The sequence below is a fragment of the Elaeis guineensis genome, chromosome 16, assembly GCF_000442705.2.
Source record: "Elaeis guineensis isolate ETL-2024a chromosome 16, EG11, whole genome shotgun sequence".
Taxonomy (NCBI): domain Eukaryota; kingdom Viridiplantae; phylum Streptophyta; class Magnoliopsida; order Arecales; family Arecaceae; genus Elaeis; species Elaeis guineensis.
The window spans coordinates 39,343,456-39,348,656 of record NC_026008.2 but is presented as its reverse complement, the minus strand read 5'-3'; the positions used below and the strand labels follow the sequence as shown (position 1 = coordinate 39,348,656).

The 5,201-nt window shown below is 39.0% G+C and overlaps 1 pseudogene; it reads left to right on the top strand.

Annotated features, from left to right (window-relative positions):
* Positions 1–426: 426 nt before the first annotated feature.
* Positions 427–4,987, top strand: LOC105059730 (protein DETOXIFICATION 33-like; annotated as a pseudogene).
* The last annotated feature ends 214 nt before the right edge of the window (positions 4,988–5,201 follow it).

The following is a 5,201-nucleotide window of genomic DNA, read 5'->3' as shown; positions in this document are numbered from 1 at the left end:
TCACGTGCTTGGCAACAACCAATGGCCGTGGGGTTTGCGGTGGTGGATAGGGATGGAATAGAGTGCAAACCTCGGCAATATAGAAAATGGTGGTGGTGTACATTGCGGCCAATAGTGGTAATAGAGAAGTAGGAAAAGGATAGAGTTTCTTTTTATGCAGAGGGTGGCTCAACGATGAAGATGTTTTCTGCGGTGGTGACATTGCGGGCCTATCTCAAGGTCTAGATTTACACATATTGTTAATTTATTAAGAATAAAATTTTTTAAATATCCTCGTAAAATATACCATTTAGATTTTTTCTATCTTTTTATAAAATAATATAAAAAAACATCATAGCAAAACCCTTTTTAAAACAAAAGATGTAAGCCAAAGCAGAGCCCTGCCAGATATGTCATCTCATTATTCAACGGCCATTGAATTGGGGCTATAGCAGTTAACGGTGTTATACCAATTACCTCATCACGTACCTGTACAGCCGCGTGTTATAATTGCCGTTATTTTATCAGTGGTTTTTCCAGAAATTAGTTAGACTGTCATGCTATGGTCTTGGTTGTGGATGAAGTGGTGGGAATAGAAGAAGTGAAGGCTGAAAGAGAGGGAGGAAGAGGAGACATGGCCGTAGAACAGCTGGAGGACCCTCTACTTGGTGGTCGACGCAAAGGAGAGAGAGAAGACCTGGAGGAGATGAAGAGCTTGGGTCAGTTTGTGAAGGAGGTAGTCAAGGAGAACAAGAGGCTGTGGTACCTAGCAGGGCCGGCCATCTTCACGTCCCTCGCCCAGTATTCTCTTGGCGCCATGCCACCACCCAAGTCTTCGCCGGCCACCTTACCACCCTCGAGCTCGATGCTGTCTCCACCCAAAACATGGTCATCGCCGGCCTCGCCTTTGGCCTCATGGTATTTTAAAATTCATGACATGGTAGCTGGACATGATCCATTGAGAACTCTGTTCATTTTTTCCTTAAACTTAATAACTGCCTATAGAAAAATTTATCGAGATGAAAAGTTATTAGAATAACAAAAAAGAAAGAAACTAATAGAAACAGAAGAGAGAGAGCAGGCCTTGAAGAGGCTCAGAATTTAACTCTCCTAAAGAACAAGAGCCATCTAAGAACTTGATAACCCTCTTAATCTTCGGATCAAGTCTCTGATGCCCCTGTTGATATTCCTAAAGATTCTGTGGTTCTTTTCTAGCTAGATTTGCCTGCAGCGTATTTTATACATTGGTATCTTTTATAGGGAATGTTTTTTATTCAAAAAAAAAAAATCTTTAACGAATCTTTGCATCAGATGTGAATCTTCCCCTCTTCCATTTAGCATTTAGCTTCAATAGTGAGTCATCAGCTTTCCAGAGCATTTGAAACTCCTTTTTTTTCTTTCTAGCCTTTCCAGGGCCTCATAGCTTGGTCATCTAGGTGGATAGCCCATAGCTGTTTTTATCTCAGCCAAGATGAATGCTGGTAAAATTTGGATAAATCCCAAGCTGTATAAAGATCTTCATTCATATCCAGGAATCAAAATATAAGAGTATTGGTTGGGCTCCACCCCTTTCCTTTTACCCTTTTATTTATTTATTTATTTTTTACCATTTTCTTTTCCAATCATGCATGATTTTATTTCTAATAAAACATGTCATGAACTTTTCCAACAGTTTGCTAAAAAAATCAGTGTATATGCTTTTCAGTACATTAATTTTGGACCTTAATAATCATCTTTTAATAATGAAAATTTTCAATCTGACATATCGACTATTTTCCTACTGGCAGATATCTCGGGATACGTCGTCCAATGTAGTGAGGGATGCGATTTTATATACAACATATTGACAAAAAATAATGCAAATGGATATCTCAGCTTTTGCAGCTTTCTTTTTTTTCCCCCTCCTTTGCTTTTATTCCTGTATAATTTTCATTTATTGCTTTTATACGACCAAACAAAAAAATTTCTTCTTTTGTTATTTTTTTTAATAAAAATTTGATCCTGCAAATTGCCAGCTTAACTTGCCTTCTTAGTAGGATTTGAGCATTTAGAAAAAAATATCTTTTATCATGTGCATCACATGACTGTACACTATGCTAGTCATATTATCTTCTTTGTATAAGAAAATAATATCTTGCGCTCATCCCGATGATTGGCCTATGGAAAGGAGACGATTGCATGGTGCATAGCCATATTGGTGTATGTGATATAGGTATTATTTGCCCTTGGGAAGATAGATTTGTAGTTCCCTAAGACTGCTTGAATTCTAGAGAAAAAAAGGAGTATCAAAATCCAACATGTTGCTACATAATTTGTCATTTGAGTTTGCTTGCCTTTATAGAACTATTCTCATTTGAGAGAAGGCTGCATATTTACTTGCCACCAAGAAATAACACATATTGTCACATGACCTCATCATGATCAAGCATTTATAGTGGCTTGGTTATAATCATGCAAACTATTAATGATGCATAAGAATTTCCCTTACTAATATATATCTTTACAAGATGGCTAACATGTTAACCTTTCACTGATGCTTGGAAGCGATGGTGAAGGCCAATTTTGATTAAAATTGTTGTAATTTTTTTCCTTGTTTACAATTTAGAATTAGATCAATATATTTACTCTATAAGTGTATGCTTTGTTATCCTTGTTGGACTTTTAATCGATAAATGGACGTCGTCTTTTACTTTTCATGGTCAAACAAGCTTCTAGATATGACCATTTATGATATATGATTTGGTGTGCAAGTAAATCATCCTGGGTTGTATTTGATTGTAGAATAAGTGAGAGATATCCTGTAAAGTGGGGGATATTCCTCCAAATTCTTGTCAAACACCAAAAATTAGAGCTTACAATGTGGCTTATAGTGTGTTCGTGGCTCTCTCCCCTTTATCTAATGGTAATTTACCTGATGATTTCCTAGTTGGGCATGGGAAGTGCACTTGAGACGCTATGTGGCCAGTCATTCGGTGCCAAGCAGCTCCACATGCTAGGGGTCTACATGCAACGATCATGGGTCATCCTCACCGCAACGTGTCTCTGCTTGTTGCCCATCTACCTCTTTGCAATCCCCCTCCTTCGGTTCTTAAACCAGGATGAGAAGATCTCAGAGCTTGCTGGGACTTTTTCACTTTATATGATCCCTCAGCTCTTTGCATATGGCCTCAATTTTCCAATACAGAAGTTCTTGCAGGCCCAGAGCAAGGTCATGATCATGGCCGTAGTCTCAGCAGTGGCCTTGGTGTCTCATACATTCCTCAGCTGGCTTTTGATAGTATACTTCAAGTTGGGCCTTGTAGGTGCAGCAGCCTCGCTCAACATAGCTTGGTGGATTGTTGTACTTGGGCAGTTTGCTTACATTGCTATGGGGTACTGCCCTGGTGCTTGGACTGGCTTCAGCTGGGGTGCTTTGAGGGACTTGGGAGCCTTTGCCAGGCTCTCTGTAGGTTCTGCTATCATGATGTGGTAATTAGACTTCATTGCCTCTGCTCTCACGATTCCTTTATAAACTTCTTTAATTTGTATTGCTGACTTATAAGTTCATTCATCATATTGGTCCAGCCTAGAATTCTGGTTCTATATGTTTCTCATCTTGTTAGTAGGCCAGCTGAAGAGTGCAGAAGTAGCAGTAGCTGCTGTATCCATTTGGCAAGTTTTTTCAAGGACCCAGTCTTGTTTTCTTTACTAAAGAATGGGGATACCCTTGACTTAATATTCATAAATTTTCCTATGGCAGTTTCAACTTATTTGGGTGGGAGATCATGGTGTTCTTTGGATTTAATGCTGCAATCAGGTGATCATGCTTGCTTAGATCTCTTAGTATTTAGCACAGATAGTGTTATAGGGTCGTATCCGGGAATCTGCCGCAACAGATGGAATCTATGAATATTTGTTGAGTGCATTACAATGATATATATGTTTGAATTGCTAAGTGTAATATGTTCTCTATCAGTGTGAGGATATCAAATGAGCTTGGAGCTGGAAGGCCAAGGGCAGCCAAGTTCTCAATACTGATGGTGATCATGTCCTCAGTCTTGCTGGGTCTCTTCTTCTTTACCCTTGTCTTGGTTCTGAAGAATGTCTATGGCCTTCCCTTCACTAATAGTCCTACCGTCGTCCATGCTATCACCGATCTTGCCACAATCTTTGCCTTCACGCTCCTCCTCAACAGTGTCCAACCAGTTCTAACAGGTCAGATATTTCACAGTTAACAGTCTCACTAAGACTCGCTCACGTAAAGTTACAAACAACTTAATTAAGTTGCAGGCTTAGAGTTTGGTTTCAATGATTAAAATATACATCAGCTGCTTGAAAAAATCTTTTTGTGAGCATTTTTGCTGCAGGTGTAGCGGTTGGAGCAGGGTGGCAATGGCTGGTGGCCTACATCAACTTGGGGTGTTACTATGTGGTGGGCATTCCAATAGGCTACCTATTGGCAATTAATTTTGATCTAGGAGTGAAGGTATGCTCACCAACCAGAAAAACAGAGTCCATAACCAATATTTCTTTCCATTCTCTCCTATTTTTCACTTCTTGCTAATGCTAATTATTAGTGATGGTGAGCCTGAATTTAGGGAATGTGGACTGGTATGCTATCTGGAGTGGCCTTGCAGACCCTGATACTCATTGGCATCACACTGAGCACTGATTGGAACAAAGAGGTCTTTCTCTCTCTCTGCCCCCCTCCCCCCTCCAACTCGCATGTGTCTGTCCTTCTGTCTAAAGAATTTGGACTCTATTATGGCAGGCAAAAGAAGCAGATTCTCGGATCAAGAAGTGGGGAGGATCCATGATTGACGAAAAATAGTTTTGAGGTGTTCAAAGGCTAGGAATTTGATGAACTTCCATATATATATTTGGCTTCTTTGATTCTTATTAGAAAGAAAAGATGTTAATTGTTTTGTTCTTTTTTTTTTCTGTTTTGAGAGAAACTTTGTTCTGTATGTTTTGTTAATTAGTATGATATAATAGCATAGATCTGTTAAAAATCACAAAATATTTTTCTTGCCACAAAAATTGGTATCACTTGATGATACCGCAAAGCATTTTCTAGAATTTAACGTGTAACTTGTTTGACTTGTGCTGAGTCTAGGTTTACTGTTGGATGGCTTTTAGTTATTGTCATGATGACAAAAATAGGCATGTTTAACTTGCTTAAAGCTAAATTGCGTGCATACATTATTGCTTAAAGTGGTCGATTTTGAATCCACTTCAACAGG